Raw genomic sequence first — 12686 nt, 5'->3', positions numbered from 1 at the left:
AAGTCCGGAAGTAACCTGCCACCGGACTTTAACACTGTTTCCACCGCCTGAGATCCGGGACATTACAAGTCCCGGCGGCCCGGGATATCAGATCTTGGAAAATGTTAGTCCCCATTCCCGTGGAGTCCCAGAGGACTCCACGGGAATGGGCACTCCGAAGCACTGGCACCGTTAGTAATGGTGCTGGTTCTTCCGTGACAACTGTGCCTACCCGGGCCGATGCGCCCAGCAGGTGAGCCCTGTGGCAAGCAGGGTTGTAGTCTGCTGGTCCATGAAGGGTGCTGGTTTGTTGCTACCGGCACCCTTATTTCCGGACCGCCAGACTTGTAATGAGGCCCAATGTCAGAGAAGGAATGTGTAAGGAGAGGTAGACCAGAAGGGAGCTTGGGTTCTAAGTATCTCAACACATGAGCACCCTCACATAACAAGACTGAGGTACTGGCTAGCATAAAAAGTGTGAGATTAGGTGATGAGTGCCTTAGGTGTCTCTGATTTGCTCCTTTCCTCTGATTACCTCAAGGTGACAAGGCACAAAGCAAACGGAAGGCGTTGGAAAATATTGAACAGGCTTATGAAAGCAGACATGTGAACTTGGGCAAAATATATTAGAGAAACTGACTTCACGGGGAAGCAACATGGGGCATGGATCGTGGCTAAAATAACCACCGCTCTTGTGGCCCCAAATCAAAGCCCTCCAGCATATAGCCCCAGTCACCCTTCAGAGATTAGAATGGAAGCACTGTAGAAACGGCAAGGTGAACTTCAACAAGGTAACATACCTTGCGCTGATCACAGCAGCTGGGGTGTTTGGGGTGGCCGCTTGTTGGCAGTCAGCTTGAGAATCTGGGTCTCAGGTATCCTGGATGAAGTTGTGGCATGTGGTCTTGGGGACGGTTCTGCGGAAAGAGCTGCCATCTCTGTTGCCTGCTGGAGCATGTCATTGAGATTCCGAGATTGGAGGTAGCCATGGCGCTATTTGCGCCATGGCTGCCTCCAATACCAGGTCCGGCACCGGTCTGGTTCAATGGGGACTTACCAGTGCATTCCGACCCTGGAGGGACCGGTAAAACCCCATTGAACCAACCATTCCCCATTCCCATGACTCTGTTACTTACGACATTCCATGTCAGTGTCCTCTGTCACTTGACAAAATCCGTGTGTCTAAAAGCTTGTGTACAGTGTAGAAATGTTTGACCATTGCACATAAAGTGGCCATTGTTTTCATTGTGCCACAATTAATGCTTTGTTGTAATGAGTCCATCTTTCCTATCTGCATGGCATGCTGTTCAGGATGTTTGCATGTACGAGGTAACACGTGCCCAGAGTACGGGATGCCGTGAGTATGCTGCTTTCCCTGCGCTAGTCTAAATTCTTTAATACACAGTTATGAACCCTCCCAATGGTATGTATTTTGCCAACGGACTGTGAGAGAGAAAAGGCCTAGGTTTATGAGCCTTTGGTGTGGGCCGCACACCCTTGATGCCCACCTAGGGTTAAGCAAGTTCTTTGCAAGTACATATACATTTTCTTTCCACTTTAACCGTTTTCAAATTCCTTTATTATTTCAGAAGGTAATTTTAGATAATCAAAACTTTTTTTGGTTCAGCTTCACCAATTAGGCTAATGCTGTAGCTGAGACAAACAAAAGAAAACATACGGCTAATGCATTTCGGAATGTTTTCCTTCTTCAGAGTCGAGTTATAAATACTGTTTGCCGTGTTTACTACTATCATTAGTAGATGCCATTAATCTCACTGCACTTGTAGTGCCAGTGTCAGACGCTCGATTCTGCTCCTTACAACAAAGATTACAACAAAATAAGCTTTGCACTCTCGCCATCTCTCTTTTGCATGTATTTTGCCAACCTCTGACGCCTGAAAAGTAGGCTTGACATGTAGCACCAGACCTGCAGATGAACAGGCCTGATGTTAAATCTCACTTGCCAGTTTAATGGTATCCATTACAGAGCGTAATTTGCTTTCTGACTTTGAGAACTTTTAAGCATGTAATTGCTCATTTTACTATAGCCAGTAAGTTATCTATAGCTGGTAAGATAGCTCAGTGGGTTGAGCGCTCGCTGCTGCAATGTGTGTGACCTGCAGGTTGCATGTTTGAATCCTGGCAAGGCCAACTCAGCCTTTCATCCTTCTGAGGCTGATAAATGAGTACCAACACAGGTTTGGTAAAATTGTATGTATATTTATTTTATTTTGCATTTCTAAAGCGCTCACACAGCCCGCGGGCATCAAGGCGCTGTTACAGGAATTGTTTGCTTTAGTTGTGTAGTTGTATAACGCGCTTAAATACCCAGAGGTTTCTAAGCGCAGACCCCGGGATCGAACGTCTGAACCTGTGTTGCTTTGTGTCGTCTTGCTTCCAAGGCGAGCACATTGCCGCTGAGCTATATGTGTTCTATATAAAGCACATATAAAGCACTTACGCGTAAATGCTATGTAATAACACATCATTATCATTTGACCTTGGACGTCTGCTTGCATTCACAGTAATTTGGTAATATGGGCCTATACACACTGATATTAACTATACATTTGGTGATCCATACTTGTATGAAATGTATATCACATTCAGTGATATCGTAACCATATTTCTCGTAGTGTACTTGGGAACAATGCTATGTGATGCCACTTCCTGTTTTGTCAAGGGGTGAAAGGTTGTGTTCCATCGCTTTCTGTGATGTCACTTCGGGTTGTGTCAAATGACATCCCTTCCTGTGATGTCATCAGAAGTCAAGGGTCATGTAATGTCACTTGCCTTACCCCTGGCATTTTGGTGAAATGATGTCCTTGTAATTAAAATGTTACTTGCTTTAAAGATTCGATGGTTGGGAATTTCCCAAGCCATCAGAGGGGCTGCACACTGCATTGCTGTCATGGGGCAATGAAATACCTAACCAGGGGCAATGCTGCCTGACCTAATGGGAACGCCATACTTTTTAATTAATGCTTTATAGAAATTCTCGCCCTAAATTAGAACTCACTTAAGAAGTATTGATGCTGCAGAGTCATCCTATTTCCTTTATTAACTGACAATGGTGGTATGCCACAAAGCTGAAAAAGTCTCAGACGCCGAGGCTTATACAGACCCACGTCTTTAACAAACACAGATGTTACATATGACGTTTTAAGACATGCAACTGAACAATATATTTCTGGAATTTGTACAAGATGATGAAACTGCTTTTATCAAGCGGAGAAACTCCCTGAGTGGACCATTGAACCTCATCATAATACCCAGTGGAGCTAATGACATGGGGCATCATTACAAGTTTGGCAGTGTGGGAGAAAAGTAGCAGTAAGTCCGTTACCACTACTTTACCCGCACCTCAAATTATAATGTGTATCCGATTTACCACTGGTGGAATTACTGCACAGTGAATCCACCGATTTTTGGAGTATATGTGGCAGATTCCCCACCAGGTTACTTCTGGGGGTAAATCTTCCACTCTACCACCAAAAATCAGCAGATTTACTGGTTGATAACTCTGGCAGCATTAAATCTACCACCCCATGGACCTACGGACTGCATACATGGGGAATTACCACCACTCACAATCCTGTGGTAACTCCACTGGACCAAGTGGCGGCGGAAGCAGTAATTGAGTTAGGTGGTATTTTGGTGTATTTTCCACTGGAATACCCCTAAACCTACAATGCAACCCATATCTTTTTTAATACAATGTGTTGCCCAGATGTGACTAGGAGTAGAGATGGGCAGAAATCCTTTTGTCACTTCCGCAAAAGATGTCCACAGTGTGGTACACTTTTCTGACTTCCACTGGGATAATGCCTGCTGGCGGATACATTTTTTGGGTGCACGAAAGTGTGCAGTAACACAGTAACACATTCGACTGGGTTCTCATTGCATTTCGTTCATCGGTGGCAGCCTCTCTATTATGGACGTATGCAATAAAACTGAACGACAGGGGTTTAATGATCACATATGCAATATATCTAAGGGGAAAAAATACCAGCTACCCGGGCATGCTACCTTTGCGTGCATGCATGCGAGAGATCAGTTGGTATTACCAGACAAAGGGTCGATTAATACTGTGCCACCATGTACGTGTCCTGAACATACCAATAATTACATAGTGAATCATAAAGCTAGAGACCACAGTGCTAAGAGTTCTAGATGACAACATCATGAGTGTATAATGAACTGGCTTAGTTGCAACACGCAAGGTTTTTGTTCCTTCCTTGATCATCCGGTTGGTACTGCATATATTCGAACCTGTGACATATTTCTCTTACAGGATACATGGGCCAGGGAGTCATTCTTTGTAGATGGCTATAACATATTGTATATGGCAGCTAAACGTAGTGAAAAGGGCAGACCGAGTGGGGGCCTTGCAATTTATGGTCTGGTTAAATATTCTCTTAAAGAATACCCCATGGTAAGGCCGCCATCCTATGTCATGGCTGCCATTTTATCAACTATGCGGTGCCACATCCTTATTATTAACATATATGATCCCTCTGGAGGTGTTGAAACGAGGGATATAGTTGACAACATTGAAAACACGTTGCCGACCTAGCAAGAGTCTTGTCCAAGGGGAGGGACCATTATTGCCGGTGACCTGAATGCCCCCAGTTTGTTGTAGGAATTATCCTAAATCCAAGATGGGTAAGACGGCAGTAATGTGGGAGATTCGATAGCTCAATCTCAAACTAAACATATGTGGTTGAATATGGTCATGGCCCGGGATCTTATCTGTCTGAATACCATAAAAGGTAATAGTGGGAATCCTATAGGGACCTGGACATTATGTATTTGTGGATAGATTAAATGCTGAACACTGTGGCGCTCTAACTTCCACGTTTAACACCGCTAGTGCTAATGCTACCCTGAGATGGTCATATAGACTTCCTTCTATTCTGCACCCTCAATGCATGTAGGCCTCGGTCTCAGTAAATACCCCGGGTAATCAAATTATATTGAACACTAATAATGTTGTGGCTATTAGCAACTTGGTTAAAGGCCATCATTCGATACTTACAAAGTGGCTTTCTGAAAATGGGTGGGATGTATCCATGGTCATGTATCTCCTTAATAATCATTTGCATTTGACCCAGAAGACTATTGTTCCATCTATACACATCCTGATAATTTTGATGTTGTTGTACACCACACCAAAAAGTACATCGGAAGCGATATAATGAGATTAAAAAATTCAAGTTTTACAGCACCACAGAAAAAAAGAGCTTGTTGGTCCATTTATCTACTAGGTGTAAGAATTGGAGCCGCCAACACAAATAATCTAGGAGCAGTGTTGATTGCAAGGGTCTATTCCAAATTCTTCGTAGGAATAATGATAGGAAGTTTTGGGCTTTGATTAGATCCTTCATAAATTGCTCTAGTGGTATGGAGAAGAATCCCATAACTGAGGCATGTTGGACCAATGCCATTCCTGCTCTGTATAACAAACCCAAACTCAACTCTATTACAATACCGTATATTCCTGACACTAAGTTCTGCAAGGGGTTTGAGTGGGATGATATCATGATTGTAATCAAAGCCTTAAATGGCTCAAGAGCTCCGGACCCTGACATGATGGTTAACGTAATATTCAAAGACGACCTGGAAATCTGGGCAATGGTATTGTCGAATTCATACTTGAAATTCTTAAAACTGACCAATAACCATCCAGTTGGCGTAAATCCATTCTCAATCCCGTATTCAAAAAGGGGATCGCACCAACACGCAAAGACATAGGTTATTGCCCATCCTTGATATAAGCTCAAAAATGTTTGCAATCATTCTCCAGAAAAAGCTTTCTAGGTGGGCTATAGCAAAAAATCTGCTTTCGCCGTTTTAAACAGGGTTTCAGAAATCGCATGGCACATTGCATAACCTTAGTATCTTGCTAACGATTATTAACCATTGCCAGGATGATGCTTATGGAAACTTGGATGTGCGCTTTGTGGATTTCTCGAAAGCATTTGACACAGTGTCCCGCTGTCGATTGTGGACAAAGCTGGCTAATTGCGGTATCGTTTGCTCACTTTTGTATTTTCTCATCTCCTTGTATACTGACACTACTGTGTCGCTTTGTGTTAATCAGAATGGGGAGGTCACTGAGGATATTCCAACTAACACTGGACTGAAACAGGGTTGTGGCTTGGCCCCATTCTTATACAATCTATATGTGGCAAACATGGGCCTCTCCAGTGAATCAGCCCATAGTTTTGCTCGACGTATCAGTAAAGTCCCAGTATCTTCGATCGGCTATGCTGACGATACCATACTTATCGATAGAACGCCCATTGGTTTGCACCGATCATTAGATGCACTGGCAGAGTATGATGATTGAAATCATCTCTGTGTTAACAGCGCTAAAAGCGAGATACTTATGTTTAGTAAGAAAAAGAAGGTGAGATATAACTTCAACTGGTGCTATGAAGGCCCCCCATTGGAAATAGTGGATAAATATTTATACTTCGGAATCCCAATTTGTAACAGCCCGACTCTCCATATGTACGGGGATCATGTCCAAATTAAAATAATGATGAAAAAGCTGGTGCTTAGGAGATTTGTACGCAACAATGTGGAGGGTTTGGTTGAAATTTATTGCAAAAGTATACTCCCCATGATTCTACATGGCTCCACAATCCATCCAGCACTGGTGGTGAAAAGGACGGAAAGACTAGAACCGAAATTGCTGAGATCTATATTGGGAGTTCCTTCCGCTGTTCCAACAGAGGCTCTCCATGGTTAACTTGGGGACCAATCTATCAATTCTCTTTGCCTATTACAGCGGTGCAAGCTCTTTTTGGCGATTTTGTACTCCCCTATTGAGGTAGAGAATTTGTTTAGCTATCTGGCCAGACTTTACAGGGAGAGCACGGCTAATTTATTTCTTGTCCAGCTTAGGGAGACTGCAATGGAGCTTCTACACAATTTGGTCATTGATGTGCATGACCTAATGTCATTAGTATTTTGAAGAAGAAGAAGAAGAAGAAGAAGAAGAAGAAGAAGAAGAATGTGGATTTTATATCAAATAACATATCTCAGCAATAAGCCCATGTATTGTATATGTAAAATTCAAGGCTTTCGACGGGACCTTATCCCGATGTATTTAATTAAGCTATTGTCCATGAACATACGCAGGTTTATAATATACTTAGGATTCAACATACTCCCGACCAGGGAGCATACAAGGAGATGGAACAAATTAGCATTAAATGAAAGAACCTGTAGACTGTGCAATATTTACATTGAGACTGCGCGCCACCTTCTCACTCAATGCCAGGCTCTAACACCTTACTATATTGCCAACTACAGCTGTTTACTACATAATATATGTTCCATAAAGGGTGATCAATTCTGGAATACATTATTCAACGCAGAAAGCACGGTCATGACGGCCGCAGCTGTGTGGAAAGTAGCCATATATCCAATTTCAGTAGTAAATGTTCAGATAACGCACTGATTATTAATGAATTATAAGGACATTTTTAAATTCTAATTTTAACTACAGTTTTTAGATTATATTTGATTGAGCATATGTGTAAATTGCTTTTGTACTGTTGTGTTTTCTCTCAAATGTTGCTTTTATAACATGATATTTTATGAAAACATTTGTTCTATTGTATTAAATTGGCAAAAGGTTTGTTTTATAACCATATTCGATAATCATTTTTTTTTAAAACAACACATTTGTATGGGCAATAGGAGACAAGCCAACGAAAATTGTGCAAAGATTACGAAATCCACAGAGGCGGAAAATGCACAGAGATTGAATTTTTGTTGTAAGAGCGGAAAAAATGCTGCAAATTGCAGATTCCCATTTTGCCAACAGAAACTCCCCTCTTATCCCCATTAGGAGCCCAGTAGTGCACTGCACCTGTACAAGGCAGGAGCAGTATCACGGTTTCCACAAGGGTGCACCACCGGAGACGTTTAGCTAGGTGCTGCTCGCTGAATATACCATGCTCCCTCATTTGTCCTTAGGGGACAACGACGGGAAACCTAGCACCACCCAGCAATAACATGGCCTGCAAACTTTTCCTTTTATGTAACCTGAATGGGTTTGGGAAACTCAGAGCAAGTATAAACACATAATACACAGTTCTCACATCCTCCTGTCGTAATTGGCCTCCCGCAGCCCCTTCTCCCTGTCCCTGGCCAGCCCACCTCAAGCTAGTCTGGGCTTCTGGGCAGCAATACCCAGAATCCTGTGCACTGTGTCCTGAGATTGGTTCCATGTCATTTCATCAAAAGTATTTACTTTGTGGTAATTTACTACGAAGTAAGTACTTCAAAATGTTACTTCGATTTTTTATTTTTTATTTTTTGTGGGGTTCCCCCTCTATGGCCCCCTTTTCCCATTATTACTGCCCCTCCCCAAAACTCTCCCCACCCTCTTTCGGTCCCTTAACACTTAAATACCCATATTTGTGGAAGTAATTTCGAAGTAATTACTTCGAAGTAAATTACCACAAAGTAATTACTGTCGATGAATCAACGGTTTACCCTGAGATCAGAGTACGTCAGGAAAAGTTCTGGGCGACCACAAGGTGGGAAAATTAAAAACACGCATATACAGCTTCAGTCTGGGGGAAACTATGCCTGGCAAAAAGAACGGTGTGCGCAAAAGTCAATGGCCCTCATTACGACCCTGGCGGAATTCGCGGTGCTAAATGCACCGCGGAGCACGGCGGAAAGCTGCCGATAGCGCCATGGGGGTTGGCGGATTTTCCACCCCATGCCGACCTTGGCGGAGCGGTAAATCCCCAATCCCCATTTTGCCCTTCCCCATTCCCATTCTTGCCCCATAGGGTATAATGGGAGTGGGGAAGGAGTTAATTACGCCACCGTAAAGTACGGTGGCGTAATTAACAACGAGGTCCCTTAGCGCCATGGATTTCTCCGCCCGGTAAAACCAGGCGGAGAAAGGCTCCATGGCGCTACGGGAACTCGTAGTAGGGCGGACGGGTCCGCCACGATTACCGCTGGCGGTAACCCACTCCGCCAGGGTCCTAATGAGGGCCAATGCATGTCACACAACCACCCTACACCACTCGGCGGCTGCGTTGATGCCTTGCCAATGAACTGCTCTGCTCGGTGCTCTCCCTCACCAGACCTCACAGGTCTTCCAGCTGCTTACCTTGCACTGTGCGGCGCCCCGGAAGGCAGCTCCCACAGGGGAGAGAACCTCGGGTGCTGGCTTTCTCCCATCTCCAAGGACCTGGGGAAGTGGGCTGATGGATAAGGTGACCAGATTAAAAAAGTAAAAAACCGGGACAGGGCAACTAACATAAAAGTAGGACGATCTCTTGAAAGTGGCTCTCAAGGCACTGCACTTCAGTAGAGGTTGGAGGAGAAGGGGTTTAAGTGTTACTGTTCAAATAAACACATATTGTAATTAATTTATCACAAACTTACACTATCTTAAGTTGTAAAAGGCAACATTTCTTATGTGTCATATTGTGCATTCATGCCTGTCAGCTATAAGGACGACCACCAAAAACCAGGACCACTGCAGTTTCCAATGGGAACATAATCTTGAGAAAGGGGGACAGAGCACCAAAAACTGGGACAGTCCTGACAAAACCGGGACGTCCAGTCACCCTACTGATGGAGCATGCATGGGACAAGGACTGACTGGCATCTCTCTGCTATGCTCCCTTGGCCTCCACACTGCTAGATGGTCCGCATGCAGCTCGCCCCGCCTTTCAACCACCTTGCTCCTGGCAGGAGGTCTCGATGAGGAGACCTGGAAGGCGGACTGGCTTGGCCCAAAGGCCTAGATTAACAAAGCTCTGCATATAATGTGCTCACACTGCTGGATGGAGGCGCGTTGATGTCAAACTAAAAGCCTCCCATCCTTATATTCTGAATCAGGCAGGCCCGGGGCGTGAAGGACAATCCTCGATGATGCTATTCTGAAGCCTTGTCCCAGAAGTGCATCAATCTCTGCAGGAGTTTTCCAAGTCCCTCTTGGGAAGGAACGAAAAGTTGCTGTGAGGCACCAAAAAGGTGTTTCCTCTATTCATGGGGGATTATGTTCCCCACTTGCGCATTATGGGGCATTTCCAAAAAAAAGGGTTTAAGTTTTGATCCAAGGCTTCCGAACGCCCTCCTTTCCTGCCTTACTTTGGAACAAGACAGGTCTACCCACTGTCCCTGCTGTTGCAAGTCATCTATAAAAAAAACTTTGATTTCAATACAATGGGCCTCATTACGAGCCTGGCGGTAACCCTGCCGGGGCTACCGTCAAGAAGTACCGGCGCCTCACTTCCCGGTGCCACCGGCTCATTACGAGTGCCGGATGCCGGGAAGTCGGGCGCAGGTACTTTTGTAAATCCCCATGGGAATGCGGACATGGAAGCACCGGCACTGTTGTTAAGGGTGCCGGTGCTTCCGTGACGGCTTTGCTTACCGTGACCCGTGCGGCCGGCGGGGTCAGACCTGTTGGGCACAGCGGCTCCGGCAGGCAGTCTGGAAATAAGGGTGTTGGTGAGCTTACCTACACAGAGTTGGCTGAAGAGATCCAAGTTGGGAAGAATGCTAACATCTAATAACTCAGAAGGTTAGCTAACCTCCGTTGACATACAGAACAGACCTGGATATTTCGTTGTTTTTAGTCCCTCTTATAAAGTATTATGCTAAGGTGTATTACTGATTGTACATTCTCCCTATGCTTTATTTTGCACCGTGTTAGTAGATCAGCTCCTATCTATTAGGGAATACATGGCTTAGGAGCTAGCTCGTATGTCTTAACATGATCATCTCTACATACCGTGTGGGCGTTCGCCACGCTATCCTGACATCGCATAGACCGGATTCTAAACTCCTGCTATGCCTTATTTGCAGAATGCTGGCAGCCAGGCGTGTATTCATTGGGGAAGAGAAGACCCGGGAGTCAGCCGGGATGCACTTTGATGTCATGTACTTGCACTGTGTGCACCGTGGCCACTATCTTCTGATATTGCTCAGAACTCGCTTGGACCTTATCCGATCCCTGTGGGTGACTGTGAGCCCTGAGCAGCATGGAATGCAAGCTGCCCTCCGAAGCACACTGACTCCAGCAGCAGAATTACATCTTAAAATCTACTTACCCCTTATTCGGGCGGAACAGTAAATATAGGTGGGTTTCATCTTGGGTGGGATTGTGCTCAATCTTATGTTTTAAGTTTTTGGCGAATGCTGCTGTTTTAATGTCTCACTCTGTAAATAAGTCTTGTATTTCAATTTTTAAATCTGTGCTTTAATGGTTTTTTTGCTGAAAAAAGCGTATGAAAAAAGGACCTTTGGAAGGAAAAGTAAAATATCATAGCCCCTTGAAGGGCATTCATTTAGGGGATACATAGCACAAAACCTCTCTTCATGCTCACAATGTTCTAGTGCACATTGCAAAACCTAGAACCCCAATTCCTATACTTAACCACATTTTAGGGAAAATGGGCCTGTGTCAGGTTGCAGAGTGAGCTTCAGGAATGCTCAAGGGAAGTCTATTTTATTTCAGTTCATATTTCTCAGTCTAATTGTTCATGGCCTGTAAGAATGTCATTGTATTTTCCCTGGTTCCCTCCCTTGCCTTGAAGCGCTTTGAAACACATTGTGTATAGGCGCTATATACCTAAACTATCATATCATATCATATCATAGATGGCTTTATATTGCACACAGACTGTCTTTCTACTAATCCAGATTCAAAAATAGCATCAGGTTTTTATGTTGCGCCTCATGCTGCCTTGCTCCCACTTCCAAGTGCTATATAAATAGCTGCTATTGGCACGCTATCCAAAGTACTCCATTTATTGACAGAGGGAAGAAGAGCTGAGTCGGCTCTGCCAGGATTCCATTTTGCAAAGTGTAGGCGTGGCCAATGTCAAGAACATGCACGGATTTAGAGGAGGAGAAGTAAGATGAAAGTACAGTTGCAACGAAGGATGTTTGGTTGAGCCTTAGTCATGTACTTAATAGAAAAGGTAGGAATTAAACAAAGGATGTTTGGTTGAGCCTTAGCCATGTGCTTCATAGGAAAGGTAGGAATTAAACAAAGGATATTTGGTTGAGCCTTAGCCATGTGCTTCATAGAAAAGGTAGGAATAAAACGAAGGATGTCTGGTTGAGCCTTAGCCATGTACTTAATAGAAAAGGTAGGAATTAAACGATGGATGTTTGGTTGAGCCGTAGCCATGTGCTTCATAGAAAAGGTAGGAATTAAACGATGGATGCTTGGTTGAGCCTTAGCCATATGCTTAATAGAAAAGGTAGGAATTAAACGATGGATGCTTGTTTGAGCTTTAGCCATGTGCTTCATAGAAAAGGTAGGAATTAAACGAAGGATGTCTGGTTGAGCCTTAGCCATGTACTTAATAGAAAAGGTAGGAATTAAACAAAGGATGCTTGGTTGAGCCTTGGCCATGTGCTTCATAGAAAAACTAGGAATTAAATGAAGGATGTTTGGTTGAGCCTTAGCCATATGCTTCATAGGAAAGGTAGGAATTAAACAAAGGATGTTTGGTTGAGCCTTAGCCATGTGCTTCATAGGAAAGGTAGGAATTAAACGATGGATGTTTGGCTGAGCCTTAGCCATGTGCTTCATGGAAAAGGTAGGAATTAAACAAAGGATGTTTGGTTGACCCTTAGCCATGTGCTTCATGGAAAAGGTAGGAATTAAACAAAGGATGCTTGGTTGACCCTTAGCCATGTGCTTC

The sequence above is a fragment of the Ambystoma mexicanum genome, chromosome 9 (assembly GCF_040938575.1).
Source record: "Ambystoma mexicanum isolate Mex_15411 chromosome 9, UKY_AmexF1_1, whole genome shotgun sequence".
NCBI lineage: Eukaryota > Metazoa > Chordata > Amphibia > Caudata > Ambystomatidae > Ambystoma > Ambystoma mexicanum.
The sequence above is the reverse complement of the archived record's forward strand: the minus strand, read 5'-3'. Positions refer to the sequence as shown.